General features: G+C 36.6%; 1 long non-coding RNA gene across 4 annotated transcripts in view; it reads left to right on the top strand.

Moving 5' to 3' along the window:
- Positions 1–21616, top strand: part of LOC135452688 (uncharacterized) — a 118978-nt gene that overhangs the window by 49572 nt on the left and 47790 nt on the right. For 2 of the 4 annotated variants that reach the window (XR_010441675.1, XR_010441674.1), the window contains exons 3-4: positions 11272–11325; positions 16646–16751. This is a non-coding gene — a long non-coding RNA (uncharacterized LOC135452688). The remainder of the gene's footprint in view (positions 1–11271; positions 11326–16645; positions 16752–21616) is intronic. The other 2 variants (XR_010441672.1, XR_010441673.1) reach the window with 1 other exon arrangement.

The following is a 21616-nucleotide window of genomic DNA, read 5'->3' as shown; positions in this document are numbered from 1 at the left end:
ATGAGACCTACAGTGATGTGGAGCTGCTGACTTCTTTATTCATTTTGGGGTGTTTTTTTTGGAATGAAGAGTTGATGTCATAGGGTTGACTTTCAGTTCATGGATTTTTCTGGCCAGAAAGTAGCCATACTTTCAGACATGAATTTCTGCTCTTATGAGCATTGTTAACTTTGGCTCAAAAGTTATACCAGAATGATCCTTAGTTCAGACAGAGTTTAGTGAAAAGTTTCATTAATGGAAAAAGGAAAAAAAAATGAAAGAAATAGAAAGAAGAAAGGCTTGGCTGGTGTCCTTATAATCATGCAGTGTCCATGGCTGGGAGCAGTGGTTCAGCCACAGTTTGGCAGCTGAACTGCAGAGCCCTGTTACACTGAGGCTGCCTTTGCTGCACTACAAAAGACCAGTCTTAATTTATTTCTTCATATTCCAAAGCAAATTCTTTGTCTTCAGTGGTGTCCCAGGAATGTGTGCATTTGTTCCCAAACTATAGCCCTGACACATTTACCTAGTTAGGTGATGGTTTTGATTTGAGTCATACAAAACTGAAACAGAATAATTTTCAATTTTATTTATTTGACACTGTATGATATCACTGTAGTTGTTCTTTCTATTCCTCTACTACAATAAAACTGTAGACAATACCCTACAGGAAACTTTTATACATAGTGAAAGGGCTTTTATTTTTAGAAGACTATAGTTCTCCACTTGGTGGTCTGCCTTTTAAAAGCAAACAGTTTAGAACACAGTTCAAACCAAACATTGAATACTGGCTATGTCATTCTTGGTTCAGGGGCAATTGGTTTCTGCAGTCTAATCTGCTACATTGCACAGAGAAAAATTGTTATGTTATATATATATAAAAATATATATATAAATATTTTTCAATAATAATTCTGCTGAACATAATGGTAAATAAAGCATTTCCTTACAGGGATTGAACAACATCTGGGTCTTAGCATAAGATCAGTCTGCATGTGTTTTGTAGACAGTTAGCAATTTGGTCTGCCAATGTTCTTACCTGACTGGGTACAGTGGAGGGAGATGGGATAGCAGCAAATCCAGAATAAACCCCTCCGCAGAGGTGGGGGACACAGGCTCATCCTGGTGTTAATATGGTTTTAGCAGCTTGGCTCAGAGGAAATGGGAGAGAAGAGAACATTGTGTGTTTATGAAATACTGCACTGGTATACTTGGAGATGAAGTGGTGAGGGAAAGAGAGAAATCCTTTAAACTTAAAATAGGGAAAGAGACATTGGGAGAGAGAATGAAGAGTGGTGGCACATCCCCTGCAAGCAAGGCATTGCTGCTGTTTCTACCCCATGTTGAGAACACAGTGCCCTGGCTCTGGGTCTCAGAAATATTGAATTTGAAACAACTTTTGCTCATCAGTCACATGCTTTGGGGAAGTGTATGATGCTTCCTGCTGGAAAGCAAGCCAGCAGTACTAGTAACTTGATATGCCAGGTGCTTTGGGGACTTTGGTATCTGTCTTTGGTATCTGAAATAAATACAGAAAAAACCATAGGCTGCTCTGACCACTACAATTCCAATTTTCCTACACACACACACACATATATATATGTACATATATAATTTCATATGGTCTCTTAATCCAGTAAGATTCGATCTATGCCATCACACTATAATTTCTATTCTGACAAGATAAGAAATATAGATTTAAGTTGGATGCAAGAACTCAAAAAGGCCACATTTCCTTAATTTAAAACATTCATTCCAGTATTTTTACCAAGGAAACACAATTTGCAAATTCCTAACTCTACAATTAATAAGCTATTTCTGAAAGTTTTTTATTTTTTTACATATATCTATCTATATATATACACACACTTTGTATAGAAAAACTTTCATAGATATAAAAGATGAAAGGCTGCTTTATAAAATAATTATATTATCTCCTTTTATTATATTTAATTAGCAAATTTTAAATGCTTTATTCTGTTTTAACTGTAAACTGTAGAATAATTTAGCCAAGAAAATGTAATATATTTATTTTTAAACTCTCTGTAAAAGGCACAATTTTTTCATGCATCAGAGTATTATATAATATATAGTCATTAGATACTTGTAATACATGAGATTTTATTTTTCACTATGTCTACAAATTTCTAAACTCCTGTGTCATGGTGCTTTAGATTATCTTTACATCTATAAATGTAGGAATTTGTAGACATAATGATGCTCTATTATGACAGCATTATTTCTCTTTGTTTCTTCCATCTCAATACAGAAATCCAAATCCAGAATTCCTAATCCCATTCCCATGTTTAGGTGTGTAGTTAGACAGTATATAATGTGAGAGACAGTATATAATGGATTCAGGCTGAGATTTTCTGTAGTATGAAATTATGGATTTCAACAATGCCTTCCTCTAGAAAAGGAACCCCTTGATATGGGGATTTAATCCAGTGCTTTAAAGAGGGCTTCATTAAATATGCTTTTGCTGTTCAAAAGAACATAGTGAAGTGTATTTTTACAGCAGATCTGTGTTTCTGACAATAATTTAGGTGAAGTCAAGGCAAAATACATGGGTGTATTTTATAGTGCCTTTTTTATTTCTCCTGCTTTTTTTGTCTGTTGTACATCACATGGTAATAGAAGATTCCACAGTTTCTTCTGTGACACCTACATCCAGTCTCATGCTTCCCCTGTGTGGTGTGAAAAGCAGCACAGTTCACTGAAAATTCTGTTTTAAATGTTTGCTTATACCAGTGATAGAGGGTAAGATATAGATGTAGGTCTGAAATTGTGGAATTGACTGTGGTGAAAGGAAATTGAACTTGAAAACATTGGATGTAGAGCAGTTCATTGCAGGGCACAGCCCTCCCAATGGAAGGTTAGAGTCCTGGACATTGCCATTTGGGGTGAAAAATAATTAATAAACACCCACTAACTACAAGAGGAAAAAGGGAATTTTCCAATCATTTGTTCTTCTTTGTCATAATATCCATACTTCAAGTTGTAGTGGTAAATGTTAAAAATATTTACATTGGAGCTATTCTGGTGGATGCCTTTACTGTCATGAATTTTGCTAAATCAAATACGTGAATATTTAATATTCCTAAATGTTTCTACAAAGCCTATAGCCACTTTTAGGGTAAAATTCAATTGCCTCTGGCTCACACTGAAGAGAAGCTTCCTTTTGAAACAGCTATTCTTAGAAAACGGTGCTATGGAGCACAGAGCAGTGGAATTGCTATGCATAATGTTAGGGCAATTTCTTTTTGCCTTTAGGTGATATGACCAGCTGACATTTCAGCACAAGGATCCTTCAGAGCAATATAGAGAATTTGATGTGACAGTGTCTCTGAGTCAAGCACTGAACTTAAAGTATTTGTTATGTATGCAACATATGTACTAGCCTCTCATGTAATCAAAGAGTTTTCTTTGGCTTGTTTCCACATGTAGTTGTCTCTTTTTTTGCCCTCATTTTTATTTTGACTGATGCATACTTAAATGATCACACTTCCCATGCACACACCACCCCCTGTGCCTGCGCTGTGCAGGAGATGCCTCATGTGCTGCCATTTCTGCTTCCCCACCTCTCGTGTTTCCGTGGGATTGATGCTCCTGCCAGGAGAGTCAGCGGGGGCAGTTCTGGGAGTGCAGGAGAGCTTGCAGCTCCTTGCTTCTGAGAGGGGGCTAGCAGGAATTGTCACAGCCTGTCCTCATCAGTTTGGATTAAAGCTGGGTGGAATATTTGGCCAATGCACTGAAGACAAAGCAGAGCATGTTGGCAGCCTGTGGTTTGAACAGTTCCATCAGCAAAGGAACTGGCAAATCAGTCTTGATGAAGAAAAGAATTAGACAACCTAAGCTGACTCCCCCTAAATAAAAATAGGCTTTGCTTTGGTGGGTTTTTTTTGGTGGCTTGTCTTTTTTTCCTGTTTCTTTCCTTTTTTCCTCTGAAAGTGCTCTTCACCTAATATTCCTGAAAATGCTCTTCACCTAAATATCCTGAAAAAATATTCCTGATCTCAGTTCCTGAGATCATGAAAGGAAGTAATCTTTAGCATCTTGGATTTCAAAGTTTCTGTCAATGAATGGGATTGAGACACAAAATTTCTCCACAATGAAATCTTACCCTATTGCTTGTTTGAGTTCATGGTTTGTTATTTCCAAGTCTCTCTTTGGTTTATTTGAGGAACTTGATGTGTTCTTCTGCTTTCCAAGAGCAACAAACAGTTTTTCTGACTGGTGCAGGGCAGACAAGATGCAAAGCCAGAGTAGTTACTGAAAAGCATGGATTTCCTCCTTTGTGGTTTGGCAATCTTTATTCTGGTCAGCCCTTAAGTACCTGGGTGAGAAAGACCCCTCAGTGACTGGAGCTGGGTTCCCTTTGCTTCTCTGAGCACCAGAACAGCACACAGGTGACTCCAAGTGACAACCCCTGTAGGAGAACATGCAACTGCTGTGAGCTTCTAGTCAGCTCCAACTGGGTCACTGATTCACTTTGATTACAGTGAGATCCGTTTTCCATGTTAAATAATTTATGGATTATTTTTTGTGTTGCATTGTAACAAAGCCACTGCTTTTGATCTCTAAGGTGAATGATGCTGCTGTTCATAGAAGCAGAAAGTCTGAAAGTCATAAATGATCACGAGGTGCAACAATGCTCTGCTGTACAGATGTGTTAGAATAAACCAATGGGACAGAGAATTTTGTAAATTTAATGGCACATCACTTAAAACATCATATAATTTCAGTGTGTAAGTTGGAATAAAAATTGCACCTTTGCAGGTTAAGTAAAGAATAGCTAATAAAATTGTAACAGACATACATTATACAGCATGGGGTTCATGATGAATAATTGGTAGGTTATTAGTGCTTAACAGATTAAGGGTACTTCCATTTATTACTGTGCTCCACTAAGGATGAGCATTAATTTTTTTTCAAAGCAAATTCACTGGAAACAGACAGTTTAAAATTTATGCTTGTAATGATTGCTACATGGTCCATTAAGACCACCTCTAAGTGAGCTTAATTTGTAGCAGATAAATGTACATGTCTACATATTTTTCAACATAGTTTATGGTGCATCCTGCACAGCTGTGCCCAACTGATTAAATCCTCACAAAATTTAAATAGGAAACCCATTACATAGACAGTATTATATCCATTTATCATACACACATTTTCAATTTAACTCTCTTTGTGCAGGATATTTTCACTGTTTCATTAAATATGTATAGCAAGGCCATTTTCTCTTCTAGTTTGTTTTGTGCTTTTGTTTTCTGGGTTTGTTTGGATCCTCCTTTTCAGTATTATCATCAAATAATTAAGAACTTCAGCAAATTGAACATCATCTACAACAATTATCTCAGTAATGATCCTAGATGTGTCAGTCACTTAAAATCCTACATCAAGGAAGCTCTTGCCTAGGGAAAAAAAGCAGGGCTATAACCACTGTGTAGGGAAGGGTGATTGGTACTAATACCCTCACTTCTCTGTCTGGATGGATACTGGACTCTGGATTTGTCTGGAGAGATAAATATGCTAGATGCTGACAAATGTTGAGATTACAGATGTTTCTCTTCTTCAGCATTTCCCATTAGTGAATTCTGGGCACTTCCTGATTTTGTTAAAATCCTCTCTTGAATCCCATTCTGAACTGTCCAGCTTTATCTTGGCTTCAGGTGTTTTCAGTGTCCTATAAACCATAGTTTTAGCTTATAGAAATAGGATTAGAAGTATTTGTCCAATTTTAGAGACAATTTTACAGATCAAATTTAACTGCTCTGGATTTTTTGAAATCCCTCTTATGGTCAGAGTTTAAAGCTGTTAACTTCCCTTGCCCTGAGCCCTATGTAAAATCGGTGGTGTGAATTCCTGTCAGTCAAATACTGCTCTACTTGGTTCAGACCCACAGAATTTTCTCTGGATCTGGTAAAAATCTTGTTCATCACATTCTGTGGTCTGCTGAAGTGAGCCTCTGCAACAGGACGCATTTATTAGGATCAGTAAAGCCTTCACTGGCAGAACACTGCAAAATAAGGGACAGCTTTTGTTTAAAATGTAGGACTAACTTTGTTTATCTGAGAATAACAATAGGGAAACAAGATTTTAAAAGAAAGAGAATGAAGAATTCTTGTTCATTCGTGTCTACTTTCCCCTAATTAAATGCCAGAGACAGATCCTTTGCTCTTCTACAAACTGAACAAACCAACAGAGCCACAAGGAAGTGTTGACCTCCAAAATCTTCAAGAACTGACAATTTATTTTGAAAAGAAATGGCTGTTTAAAGTACTGCATTTTTGATAGGCTCTGTTTTCTTGGTATGTGTATAAAATCAAATCATATGCCCATTTTTTAGTAAACATGGATATTTTGGAGAGAAATTAAAAGAATTTCGTAATTTTGCTTTTTTCAGTGCTGCAAATAGTGACAATGACTTATTGCCACCTCCTTTTTAGTCTGTTGTACTTGAGACCATTAAATGATTTTTCTCCCCAAAATTGTCAGTCCCTTTTCCACAGAAACACCAAAACTGGTAGGCACAGGAATTAGTTTGAAAACCTTTCAGATTACAGAAACCATTTTATATCTCTGTATTTTGAAATTTGTTCCAGTATATTATAATTTTGATTATACATTAACAAAGGAAATGATTGATTTTTTCTTTTCTGATTAAGAGGAAAATGTAGTTGTAAGACTTGGCCGACTTGCATAACTTTTCCATAGGATTTTAATCTAGGCTAGAGTTAGTCCTGATGTTTTTCAGGGCTTTTCACACATTTGCTCAAGCCCTGTGTTTTGACTTCTCATTTCAGTTATTTTCTTTTTAAAAAGCCAAAAATCTGGGAAGGAAATAGTATTTCCAAGTAAGAACACTCAGACAGAGCCCATCTGTTCTTCCAAACATCAGCTTCAGCATAAATACAAGGACAGACACTTAAAGCTACATCATCCTTGGAATGTAGTGGGGAATGAACTTGCCAAATCTTGCAGAGACAGTGGAGATGTTTTAGGACATTTTAAGAGAAAGGAAAATGTGCTTCATGTGAGAAAGGGGGGTAAGAAGAAAACATTGTTAAAATGCTGAGGAATTCTTTCATTATTGCACATACTCAGGTGCTCTGTGGGCAGACCCCACACCTACAATCTGTGCTGCTGCCTTGGGATGGGGACAAAAAACACTGGGGGAACCAAATGTCTCTTGTAAAGTAGGAAAGTGCATCACATCCTATAAATGTGATACTATGGACTTACTGTCTTAGGAGATTAGAGAAATGCTTAGGAACAGAGAAGTCAACCCATGGAAAAATGTCCTACATGTTAATTTCTGTTCAAACACCACACAGAGAAAGAAGCTGGCTGAGCTGGACAGCTCTTGAACAAGCCATAGGTGAAATCAGTTTGTAAAGAGCACTGTGAGGGTTTGAGCACCAGGACCTGTGCCTCAGCTCATTCAGAGACAGCTGCTACAGAGTCCATTGTTTTCAGTAGCGATCAGTTGTGACCAGTGAAGTGCTGTCTCCATGGTCTGGATTGTAGATGGGTTCCTCCAAACATTCAAACAAGTTTGTCATCACAGGCATGGGAAGAATTTTGCAAATCTATATGATATTATTTCTAGATTTCAGAGAGAGAATGTTTTAGAGGATAAAGAATTACAGGCAATATGTTGCAGGTAGAGTCTAAAAGAGGAAACCTATTAACCAGGAATATTAGTGGCTATCCAGTATCTGATGATAGTTTTTTCATGGAAGCACAAAATTATGTCTTTCAAAAAACTCTGCATGAGTTTTTTGGAGCCTTTGATACCAAGGAATTGTTGTCTGTGAGATTCTAGTGTATATATACTCACTTCATCTACATGAAAAAGATATTTGTGCTTGTGATGAAACTGTTTACATGCTTAATGGATAAACATTTCAACAGAAGTGTTTATTCAAAAAGGCAAAACAGTGCAACTGTATGAACCTGAGGTGGTTTGTGTCACAATCTGTTATCTTGAAACCCTACCAAGACAAACTTACTTCAGGGGAGTCTGTTTTATTTTGCTGCTGGCAGCAGAATGATTAGTTGCAGAATAATCTTATAAAGAGCTGGTTGCTGATTAAAAAAAATTAGACTGCTCCCTGTGTTGTACTTTCAGAGTAATCTTCCTCACATTTTGATTTTTGATGGATAGCTAAAGCATTAATACAATATTGTTAAGTAATTATTACACTTGAAACTATTAATGTAGCTAATTATAGGTATCTAAGAATCTGCCAGCCCTTGAGTCTAAGGTTAACATTTTTACAATAAATAGATGTATGAAAAAGACAAACTCACTGCCGATCAGAACACAGCGGACTATATAATGATTTCTGGAATATTTCCAGGACAATGGAAGAATAATTGGTAACTGGTTTACAAGCAGGAAAATGACCCTCAATCTAGTGAGGATATTGAATGCAATAACATTTTGGGTCCAAATTATATTAAGTGCTTAAATACTTCAATTCTTGGGTGCTCAGCTGAACCATTTCCATTCCATTTCTATTTCCATCTTAGCTCAGCCTTTACAGTTTAAATAAATTTATCAAAGTATGGCCAGTTCAGAATGCAACTTAAGGTGAGACTGCAGCCCCAGCAGAGTCAGAGGTAGGACCTTGCCTTAAATCTGAGCTAAACAGTTCAACCAAATTCAGTGAGTAAGGAAAAAAAAATTTGTGTCAGTTAAAATAGATATAGAAAATATTTTCTGTATGGGAAAGGGACAAATGCAGTTAGCAGTAGTTTTTCACAGGTTTTTTAAATGGGGATTTTTTATTCTCTAAATGATAACCAATTAAAATATATTCATGACAGAAGCTGACCTCCATGAAAATACATTTTGTCCTCTGAAGCAGGAGGTTTGATAATCATGTAGTTACCACAGCACACATAAAATACCTGGCTTGGAAAGCACAATGAATCATGTTTAATTAAACTTTGTTTCAAATGAGTTGAATTGCAGTCAAATTGGAAAGGACTTCCACATTTTAACAAAAAATCTTCAAATTGTAGAAATGTACAAATATTGCATCAGTGCTCTAGAGGAAGCTGTGATTAGGACTATTTAGCATTTTGGTGACTTTGTAGTGCTTTATGGTATACGATAATGTTTATGGTTTAGATCATGTTGCATTAACTGGAGGTGCCATGAGCTGTATTCTTTGGGTCCTCCTTGTGTCACATGGCTTCTGATTATTCTACAGGTTTTCTTTTCCTTTCAAAGTATATATATTTTTTTCTTTAAACCATAACTAATACACTATGTGCCCAAACATTTCATCACTGCTCACATGTGGGAAATACAAAATGTTTTCACATAACTCTGCAATGTGATGTTAAACAGATTTAACACAGATTTAATACAAACATAATAAAACTAAGTTCCTCTAAATTTAAGTCTCCTTAGAACATGAATTATTTTTATTTTGATTGAAAACTGAAAAAGAAGTCTTCTTTCTGTACTGCTGAGCTGTTCTGTTTCCAAATTCTTCTTTAGAAGCCTTTTTCCCTCCTGAAACCTTAGTGATTTTCTCTCCTTTAATTTATTTCTTTCTGAATCATTGTCCCAGATCGTGTGTGCCTGCAAGGCTTAGTGAGCTGCTTGGAGTGGAACCCCCAGCCTGCCTCTGTCGGGGCTCTTTGCCATGGTGTGCCAGCTGTTTTGCCCTCTGTTTTGGCTGTGTGCAAAAGCACCATGCAGAAAGTACTTTGGATATGCAATGTGCATAAACACAGTGCTTAAACAGAGCTAAAGAAGGTGATCCATTATATCTCTCTGGCTGAGCAGGTTGCTGTCCAACTGGGAGCAATTTTGTGATCTTGCCAGGTTCTGGAGTATGTTTCTCTTTCTTTACAAGTTCTTGGGTCACAAAAAATTGCACAGAGCTGGTGAGTTGCTGTGCAGGAGAAAGCAGAAGGGAGAAGAACGAGTTGTTGGCCGGGTGGCAGTGAAGGAAATGCTTGCAGTTCCTAACTTGTAACTTACTTACATTTGGACAAAACCCACCAGTCAGTGATAAAGGTCTGGTTCCAATATTGCCCTTTGGATTTATCAGCTTCCATTTCCTAATTTCCAGTGACTGTGAGCAGTGGAAGTTTACATGCTGGCACTTCCATACCCCAGCAGCCTCTGGGCATTCTGAATGACTGAGCCAGTGCAGTGCAGCAGGGCAGAGGGGCTGGCTCTGCTGTTCCTTTGGTGCAGGCACACCAGCACATGTCCAGTCAAAAAATGTTCACTGCTGAAGTCCCTTGTGGCCAGTGTCATCTTCTAAAAGCTTCTCAGGAGAAGCATATTCTTCCCAAGTTCCCTTTGGCAACATGAGCAATTTTTTCTGCTATATTTTGTGGCTCATCCTTTGAATCATCCTTTAAGGATATGCCCTGGGCTAAAATCCTATTTGCACTATTAACTTTTATTCTGTAATAACTCATTTAAAAACATCAGATGGTCTCTAAATAGGTGTTTCATGAATGTTTTGTTAAAAAATAATAAATTCTGTTCCTATTAAGTCAGAATTCTGCAGCCTCTGTAATGTAACCTTGACATTTCAAAGCTCTTTTTTAAAGACCTTGCACAGCCTTCCTGATGGATTGAGGAGTTTATTATTTTATCAAAGGATACACTCAGAGGATTGCTGATTATTTTATTCAAGTGGTAATGTCTTAACCCTACTTGCACCTCAGATGTGAGGTCTGTATAAATGTATAAATACATAGTGTATATAACTATATTTATATTCTTCAGAAACAAAAATGGCTTGCAATATCTAATTAGCTTTCTCTTTTTATTCTGCCTGATTAGTTTCAGTTATTTGATTTTGAATCAAATTGTTTTCTCTGATTAATTTTATAGTGTAAGTATTGAAATCTAATTTAGCTCTCTGAATAAACAATCTGTTTGGAGCTGGGAGGTCACTGATACTCCTTAGTCAGGCTATTTTCTGTAGGCAGTTCAGATGGCACTCAGGGCAGTAAAAAGTTAATGAAAGCACCCAAAATCTTATGAAAAGAGTTCAAATGAATTTGTGCTGGCATATATGAGCTTGTTAGCCCATGGACAGACTCAGTCCTTCAGCTCAGTATTTATTTAATCCAGACAGAAATCATACTGCCTGTGCAACTTTGTGAGGAGGAGGTATTTTTCTCAATTCCCTTTACCTAGGTATACAGCATTTCTATCTTTGCTACCAAACACAAATTTAGCTTGTTATAACACCCTCCTTGAGCAGTGATGGAGTCCCACTAAAATACATCTTCTGACTGCAGGTTTAACACTGTGCCTCTGCTGCTGTAGCCAATATGTTGCTGTGAAAACTCTTGGTGAGTACTTACCCAGAATTATTGAAGGACTCGACCTTCTTCTGTGAAGTATTAGCAACATTATTGAGTTCTTTTTTAATAGTGTTTTTGTTATCTCTGCCCTTGTAAGTTGCTTCTTCCAAATGTTATGGCTTATTAGTTTATATGCTATTTCCATTGCAATTATAGCCAGAACAGGGAAGGTTTTTTACCTTTTTAGCACATTGTCACCATGCATCATTTTTAGATCCTCTTTTCTCCTTATTAGAGGTTCTCTGAGCCCTCAGCTCTCACTGGATATCAAAGCATGTTCATGATATAAAGTAGCTCAAGTTTATGGAAGGATGTTGTATTGGTGACAGTCTGTGGTGTTTTATTGGGGCTTGTGTGTTTGTGATTAGGTTAGGTTAGGTAAGTGTAATATAAATGTATACAAATATCAGACACCTGGTTCAGCCTCTGCTGGAATGACCTCATGGCTGTGCCAGGATATGAGAGATCTCTGCCTGGTACCCCTCACCTCCAGTGTGGTGCCACCTCTTCTGGAGTTTTCTTCCCCTGGCATAGATCAAATAGGGTGGGATGGAATGTGTGAGCTGAACAGCCTTGCTTGTCTGAGGAGAACTTGGGGCTCTTAAAAAAAACCCCAAACCACTGGAAGATAAAAGTGAAGCAGATTAAAATTATTGATGGGGCCCTGAGATGATTATCCTAAAGAAAACAGGGTGATTTCCTCATTTATTTCAATTTTATTTTGCTTTTGTTTCTGCTTGGGGGCTGTGTGGCCACTGTGTGTATTACCCAAGCACATCATAATTGAAATAATTGAAATAAGGTCAACTGACCAGAGCACTAATCAGCCTATGCAAAGCATTGACAAGAGCCTGTGCCCTACAAGTGCTCATGTGGCTTCAGTGTTCTTGGAGCTGATGTGTCATCATTTCTTTTAGTCTGAGAAGGACACATGGACTAAAATTGTAAACTCAAACATTAGGAGAGACTGGTCAGAATTTGTTTTTTCAGAGTCCTTTAGAGCAATCTGTGATACAAAATTATCTTTCCATACAATCACATATCATATCTTCCAATTCAATCATATTTCATTTTTAAAGATGTTATAGTAGTGGTTTATTTACATTTCAGGACATTTAAAAATGTTTAAAAATATTGTACAATTTAAATATTAAAATAATTATAGTAAAAGCTGATTACTATCACTCTGAACCAATTCTGTCTGATTTCCCTGAAAAAAAGTGTCTATAGGCCAGACTATACCTTTTCTAACATTGTCACTGGATTTCCTGATAGATAATTAAAAGGAAAATGTGGGTATTTGATTCCCCAAATAGCAATACAAATAGTGAACTCTGAAGAGTATGTATTTGGGATATGAATAGTTGATTTTTCTTTTAAATTGGGTTTATAAGGCTATTGTTAGTAATGTCATTTCCTTTTTCACTGCATCCTTGAGAGTGGGTGTTTGTAGATGCACTGTTCTGAGAGCTCCTCATTGTAATATCCTCTCTGAGTAAAGGCAGGCAGCCTGTGCTAATTGCTTTACAGAGACACTCTGCAATGTAATATAAAATGTCACTTCAGCCCTGTTCATAAAGACCTGAGTTTCCAAATGTTCAGTGCATTACAATAAGTTTTGGGTTGGGCTAAATTGCACTATTGATTTTTTTGTAATTAGGTTTTAATGAATTGTATTCACTGAAGTTTACATTTGTTGAGGGACTTCAAAAATTGGATTGTGATCATTTAATTCACTTTATTTTTAAAAAATTGTTTGGTGTGTGTATCTAACAGTAGAGACCTCCTGGAAATATTTTCTAGGTGTCAGTATTTTTGTGTTGGCTTCTTTAAAGTCCAGCATCTGCCTTTCTCCAGTAAAACATTAATAAAATGCGTAAGATTATGGGAATTTGGTTTTTCCAAGAGCTGATGAAGTATTCCACATCTTAGAAATGTATGTTTTCTTACTGCTTGCTCCCCTGCATCTTTTGGATTAAACTGCTTGACTGAAACTGGTCAATAAGGGTTTTGTTGGACTTTTGTTCTTTTATAGTAGCTTCTATTTGGATTAATCTTTATCACTGGGCACTGAGAAGCTGTTTTTCCTTGTTAATGCTTAATCAAATAGCATGGCAGCTGATAATCCCTTGTTCTGATTTAGCAACACACACTGTGTTCCAGGAGATTTTCTTATGCTGTTTTATTAAATTGTGTTTTTGTAAGAAAAACACATGTTCTACACCAATCCCAAAATGCTGATTTAATGATGCTTATACACCTTTGTTTATTCTTGAAGGGTCAGGGTCTCTGCTGTAACTTTGTGTTTATGATCCATTTTACCCTCCTAAAGGAAAATCCCATTTTTTCCCCCTAAAGTAGTTAGATAATTTAAAAGTCACTAAACAATTAGAGATTATGTACCTATGCGTGAGAGTTTCCTTTCTCTTCCCTATGCTAATTTACTGGATTTCCCCCATGCTGGGAATGAATAACTTTTGCTGAGTGTAGTCATGGCTTAGGAGGGCTTTCCTGTGGGCTGAGGCTGGGTGGGTCAGTGATCCCAGCAGGGCAGGGCAGCCCCTGCTCCCATTCTCTCTCTGAATGGGATCCCAGCTCATCCCAAACTCAGATTATCCTGTTCCCCCAGCTGCAGCAGCTCCCTCTGCCTATAAAGAACATTTCCCAGCCATCCCTGTGTGCTGTTTGCTGCTCTCAGTGTGCCAGCCCAGGACAGCCTGGCAGGGTTAGGGGGAACAAAGCTAAAGCATCCCAGAGGGATGTGACATATTAGCTTGACCGAGCTCCACAGCTTTTGGATTGGAATTTTGGGATGTAAAACTGATTTGCAATACAGAGAAATTGATGTACAATTGGCTGGATAGAGGGACCTTCATGATTTCTTTGATGCTGACCTACTCTGTGACACTGAGTAAATAAGTCACTGAATCTTGCTGTGCTTTTATTCTTCCTACATACCTTTAGTCTACACTTTATATACAACCTGCAATATTTCAATATTTCACACCAAAGAAGCAAATTTTTCTTAAAAGGATAAAAACCAGTATTCCAGGTTGTGTTTAATTCTGTGTTATTTGCACTTGCTTATGTAGGAATAAGTCAAATTAGACTCAAAAACGTTCACAATAATTCTAGGATGCTAAATTTTACAATTTAATTTCAATAAGCATGTTTATCAAGAGGATTTTTATATTTCAAACAAAATATTACACATACCTTTAGTATCTTTTTAGACTAAGCCACCCCCTAGTGAATTTATGCTGCTCTCCTTAGCTAGAATCTATTCTGTCTTCCACAACTATTTGTGCATAAGAGCCTGAATTCGGCAATTAAAAAACACACAGAGCTTTTGCAACTATTCTTAAATACTACTTCTAAATTTGTGCATAGCCATTTCCAGATAGAAATATGCACTTTGCACATGTGACTGTGCAGATTAAAGCCAACAATTTAAGTTTGTGGTGTGAGTGCCCCTGCATACAAGCCTTTATTTTAAAATTTGGTCATGCGCAACTTTCATTTTTAATTAGGTTTTCTTTTTTATTATTTTTTGAGAAAAAATTGCATGTGCATATATTTGCATGTTTTGTGTCTGTTTTTAGAAAGTGTGACTGTAAATTGAACTTACAGAATGGTAGGGTACAGTTTGGATATATCCAATATGTAACCTATGTAAATAAAAACAAAGAGAAGGGTCCCAAAGTGAACCTCAGGTCTGGCTAAAACTTGGAAAATTTCTTCGCCCTTTGGCTAAGCATGAAAGGAAATTTCAGATCACAAGAATGTGTTCTTTGTGTTTTCTCATGGTTTCCTCTGGAATACCTTTTCTTTAAATTACAGCTAATCTTGTTGTTACTATCAGAATGCTTAATGCTGAAGTTAATTTCCTCTCTGGCTATGAAACAGTTTGCCAGTAATATTGGTTGTAATTGTGGCAAGATGCACTTGTACAAAGTAGTGATATTTGTTGAGATATTAGCAGCTGTTTACAAGGAGTGCTGCTAGCAGTGATTTTTGTTCTTTAGAGCATTTTAGAACAATGTTAGTAAGGGTATTTATGAGTCTCTGGGGCAGGACATGGAGAGAAGAAGAAATATTTGGAGACAAAAGCAAATATTTTGAGAGAAGCAGCTTCCTTCTCCTTTCCTCTTTGAAATATATCTTTATTTTTTAATAAATTTTCTTTGCATATTCCTTCCCCTGAGACAGACTCCTTCAGTTTAAATCCATGCAGTCTTGCAGGCCAATACCAATTAGCTATTGGGCAATTTAGAGAAAAAAAATTACAGATAAGCAACACATTCTGCTCAGTTGCTGAATGAATTTCCCGACAGGCTAACCTTGATTTTGCATACATATAACTTTTAACTTCCTGAAAACTATAGAAGTCTGGTGTCTTCCAATGAAGTGAAACATGTCAGAATGAAATTGGAAGAAGGATGGAAGTGACAGAAAAACAGTATAATAACAAAAAATAGTATGAAGAAAACCATAATTTTCCAGCAAATAAAATCTAGAAATCATAGAATTAAAAAAGTTCTAAATAAACAAAGTTTACTTACATCATTACCTTGTCTGTTCCTATGTCAATACAGAAAAGATCTTTACAGCATATTTCCAAGGGTTTAATCCTTTTTAAAATACCTTAAATGACAGCATTTCACAAGGATGCTTAGAAGACTATTACATGGTCAGATACATCTAATTATCAGCATTTCCTTTCCAAATCCAGCCTTTGCTCTGTTGCATCCTATTATTCCTACCCTTTGAGCCACAATAAATAGGTTTTTCTCCCTTTCTTGGGATGTTTGGGTTTAAGACACTTAAGGATACCTATCATTGATCCTTTAGCCTTGCTAAGAAGAGAAGAGACTGCTCCAATGGTAGAAGATACAAAAATAAGGCGTTATTAACTGCTGGATATAGTTTTCCTACACTGCACTGCCATACTTTTGAATCGTATGAGGTATTAAAGTATGCACTGTTTTCCTCCTTAATTCTTGAGTTAAAGTGTTTGTTTTTTTTTTTTATTTGATCTTTTCAATTAACTTGTGTTACAATGGTTGCATCAGGCTGGGGATTTTCAAAATGTAAAAGTTGGCTTGCTTTGTGGGTTAAATATCCTCTAAACGGCTTTGTTATTTCTTCTTGATCCAGTGTCCAAGCACTCATTTCCAAGCATCAGATACTAAGATGGTATTCTGTGAGATGTGCTACAGTTATTTACAGCTGCACACACTGCTTTGTTGAGGATATAATTATTCCTTACCATCAGTGATTTTTCTTTTTCTCTTATTCTACCTTCTAGTTATCAGTGTTGCTGTTTGTCTTGGAACTGCAGTTTTCCATGAACGAAAGCCTGGTTTAGTCAAGATAAGTGACCCAAACCATACTAGATTGCCAGCATTCTTGAGGTAAGAAGGTTGCTTTTATTTTTGACACTTGCTGATGCTCTTGTCTGCTTGTGTGTTTATACTCCATGGTGAATTGTCCTTGAAGCCCTCTCCCGTCTGAGGAAAACTTCTGCAACTGAAGGCAAACAGCTCCTGTATCACACACATGTGCAGGGATTCTACATCCCTGTCACAATTGCCATGTGTCAATCAAGGGAATTTCAAAATCACCTTTGCAGGTGCCCTGGGATCTTGTGGAGTCTCCTTCCCTGGAGATATCCAAGAGCAAACCAGACACAGTCCTGACTAATGTGCTCTACAGCATCCTGCCCAGGCAGGGAGTTGGACCAGAGGACCTCCAGTGGTATTTTCCAACTCCACCCATTTTGTGATTCTGTCCTTCAGTAACAAAGAACCAATTTCATTTTTGTTATTATTATGAATATTATTATTACCTACTTTTAGAGAATAATTTCACATAGTGTTTAGAAAATAAAATCTGAGGGAGTTGTATAAATATTATTGGCATTATATCTGCAAACATAAAGCAATTTAGTAATTACTGCCCCAGCATGGTTCATATTTCATATATTAATTATATTTGCATACATCAGGTATGTGCATGGAGACCTCAAAGTCATCTCTGTCAGATTCCATGAATCTGTGAGTCAGGTAAACATCTGCAGCCAGTACAAAAAGTGTGCTTAGTCAGGCAATTTATCAGCAACAGGATAAAACTGCTTCTCACAACCCTTCCCTGCTAATTGAGCCAGGACATAAAATAGCATCTGTAAATGTTTGCCTCCTGATCCCAAACCAAGGAATCATTGTCAGGCCGTTTGCAGAGTATACCTCAAACGAGATATGTTAAGAAAAGCACTAGAGCAGACAACTGAATGCAACTTTCTTAAGTACTAGAGGTAAGGCTGACTGATTAAGTCCATATTAAATGTTATCATTGTTAAATCCAGCTTTATCCTCAGTAAAATATATATATGGCTGTTGCAGAAAACAATGTTATCCTGGCAGTAAAAATCAGTGTCTGTCCAAGGTTGCCTGCAAAAGACTTCTATTTTCACATTGATTGGTTTTTGTCTTGATAAGATTAATGGTGATTGTTAATGATTTTCATAATCACTACTGTAAGCCAGAGCGAAAGTTCTATGAAGATAAGGAAGTTTGTAAAAGTAAATATGATTTCAGATGATGCATGCACCTAAGCACATTCCCCATTTTTAAATTGCTCTCAAGCTCCTTGTGTTCCAATACTCTTTGCTGTTTGCCTGTTACCTCCCTGGGCAGTGCCACAAAATATTAAAAACCTGCTCTGGAGTTGTAAGAGGCCACAGAGATCTGAGCAGGGAAAACACACTGTACAGTGGCTTTTTCATTTTAACCAAAAACTGACATCCTCCAACACTAAAAACTGAACATTTTGTCAGGATGAAAGTTTTGCCCATGCAAATTACATTTCTACTAACAAACATGTTCTAGAAGCTGCATTTTAACTGTAGGAAAAATTGGTGCAGGCAAATAATTTGAACATTCTATTGGGTGAAAGTTGCTCATATTTTGCTGGATCCTTAGACAAACTAATGTGAACTGCTTGTATAGGCTTGCTGGGCTTCATCCTTTAGACTCAAGGACAGTGATCTCCAGACAGTATATTCACAACATAATTAAAACATCCATTTCAGGGATCCCCCAGCAAGTCTCAACAGGCAATATCATTATCACTTGAACTAACTTTGCTACTAAATAAGTTTTATGTGATGCGCTCATGGCCATGTCTAATTGGCTGGACATCTAAGCATTTCACATGAAAATGGGCTTGAACTTACTCGTAGAATGTAATTGTGACAAATATTAAATCTGTAATGGTAATCAGGCAGTAAACTAAAGGGATGGATTTAAGGACTCATTTTTAGATACAGAATGCAGATGATGGAGAAAGCATGTGGTTTTGCAAGTCATATTCTTATATGTGAATACAACTGCTGTATCTATTTTCTATTCTACTGAAGTTTCTGAATTATAAAATATGTTTTTCCTGTTTCATTGTCCAGCAGAGATGGTCAGCTTCCTTTCTTTCATCTTCTCATCATCTATCTCTTCTTGTTCATCACAATTTATAGACTACACTTCTAGAACTTCCTTGCTTCACTATAAGAGGTTGAAAGAGAAATTCAAATGAGTCTGGAGATAAGCAGTCAGTTCATCTAGTTTATCTTCTTCAAATTGACTTTTGTTCATCACTTGAGTTGTTGCTTCATAATTAGGTACAGAGAACATCATCCAGGAGTAAGGTACTGACCTTCAATTTTAATGAAGTATTATGGGAGTCTTAGTCTTAAACACTTCATTTGCCATTGTTATGACAAACAAAAATCTAGGGCAATAAATGGTTCATCCAGATCAGCATTTTAGGAAGTTTATTTTTGAGAAAGAAAATTCTTTTTGAATTTCTAAAAGCAGTATTTACAGCAAAATAAAATTCAACTACCTAGATACAGATGTCTGTGCAGATTCAGACACTTAGCAGACAAGTGGAAATGACCCTTTTATGCTGCCCTTCCCATGGCTATCTCTTGACTTCAAGGACTGAGCTCTAATATTTATCCTCAATTAATGCAGGAATGAAAACATGCTTTTCATTTGCTTTCCACTTCTATTTTAAGAAAGGAAACAATAGTTTTGAGGGAAATCTGGAATTGGTTTATGTTAGTACTCAATTACATATAATTTAGATGAGGGTAAATATTAGGATTTCAGACTTCAGCACAGGAATAACAGATTTTTCTTTCTTGAAGGAAAATCGTCTATTTGCTTTACTGCCAAGCATTGACTCTTTCAGTATGTTCAAGCCTAGAAGGCTGAAAACAACGACGCAGATGTGATTCACATAGGGCTCAGCAGCATGGTGCTTCAGTGTTCTGTCTTGTTGGAAAGCTTCCAGGGGATTTAGGAAAAGAACATACTGAAGAAATACAAACTGTTATTTTGCCAATTAGTTGGAAAGAAGTGTTTTTTCAGCATGATTCAAATTTGCTTTGTTAATTGTTATTTGCTTTCATCAAAATTTCCCACACAACAAAATATTTAGTCACAGACCTGTTATCTATATACCTGTTATAGTTAAAAATGGTTACATATGAATCCAAAGAATTTTAGAATACCCTGCTTATTAAGGGGCTTATGTGTCTCCTAGGTGATTGTGTAGGAACAAAGTGGCAGTATACTGCATCACAACAAGGTAAATCCATTGTTACTTTAGGAATGTAGTTGTTGGAGCATAGTTTGTGTTTTGCACAGGGAATTTATTTGACTATTTTACACCTGCAAATACTAATCACAAGACTATATGTAATAGGTAATTTTCTTGAACGTGGTTATTATCACATAGGCTTTGTGGGATGGTGAAAAGAACTGTAGGAAAATACTCTTCAGTGATGCTGCCCTCCTTGCCTGGTGTCCCTAAGAACTGGTGTCACCAAACACAGACCAGTGGGGAGGCATTTTTAAAAAGTGTAGTTAAGTCATCTTAGTTATGTAAGATTAAGACATATCAAAGTTTTCTCAATCTTTAGATGAATCTATTAAAGATATAAAAATTTTCAGATCAAAATCAGGAGTGGTTTTACAGGGAGGACCTTCCAGGCTTTTCCCATAGTAATAAAATATGATACAAGGCAGCAAGGTGTCAATAAATCTACAGGATAAAGGTCAGGTTTACATCGATGGACAGAGCCAGTAAATACATTTGTTCCTGCAATGTCTGTGTTTAAATGCCACCCTCTGATGAACCTGGTGCAGAAATACACTTCTGAGTTTGATGAGATGTCAGTTTTGTTCAGTGCTGATCAAATAAGATGAATGAAAGTGAAACAAGAGCAAAAATATTACTTCTGTCATTTATTTTTTATGCATTACAGGAAGTGGGTCAGTCAGTGAGATTTCTCTTAAACAAATAGCAATCACTGCACAATATCACCCATTGATCTATTTCACAGCAGGCAATGGCCTTTTTGTCAGAAAGGACACACAATTCAAATACCACAGAAGACGTAGAAATGCCCATGACAGGTTTAAAAAGTGTCTTCCCCTTCTTTTACTTGCCAGGCCATTCTCCACAAATCAATCTTGGCTGCAGAGGCAGGGCATTGCAAAAACACTTCCACATCTATAGGGAAGGCAGATATTCTAGAAAAAAAAAAGTGTCATGTAAATATTGTCTAAGGTAGAGGAAATTACCATTTAGTAAAAATGATCTGTTTCCTATGATATGTACATTTAAAAAAAGACCAGAGCAAATTGCAATTGCATGAATCATTTTGTGTAACTGTAGCAATTTGAAGAGCCAATACTTAGGATGAGTGATGTATCCTATCATTAATCCAACTTCAGAAAATGTTATCAAATATGAGAGTCTCTATATCCCATAGGACTGCAAATATTTTTAAAAAAAATATTTGTGGATAGAAGGTTCTGAAAATGGGATACTTGCCTTTACACTTAATTTGTTTGTGAAATGATTTTAAATCATTGAAGAGCAATATCCAGCTTTGAATGATTCCAAGCTTTCATGTGTCTGAAATGAGGCAACTAAATTCCAATATCACCATCTAAATAAATAAATGACTTGAGCTCCTAAGAATTTATAACCTGCGTGGAGGTAAATGTTATTTCCAGTTTATTACCTGTGTGTCAGCACAGCTGAAAGGCAAGAGCAGATATTCTCTAATAGTATTTTACAGTCAAATGTGGAAGGTCTTCTTTATAGGAGTTATTTATTGAAATAACTGAATTATTTCCCTTTGCTTGACAAGTTGCTTTGGTTGACCATAAAATTCATAGATTATATCTTCTTCTGAAGATCTGTATTTTAA

The sequence above is a fragment of the Zonotrichia leucophrys genome, chromosome 11, assembly GCF_028769735.1.
Source record: "Zonotrichia leucophrys gambelii isolate GWCS_2022_RI chromosome 11, RI_Zleu_2.0, whole genome shotgun sequence".
In the NCBI taxonomy this organism is placed as follows: domain Eukaryota; kingdom Metazoa; phylum Chordata; class Aves; order Passeriformes; family Passerellidae; genus Zonotrichia; species Zonotrichia leucophrys.
This window is presented reverse-complemented; position numbering and strand designations above follow the sequence as displayed.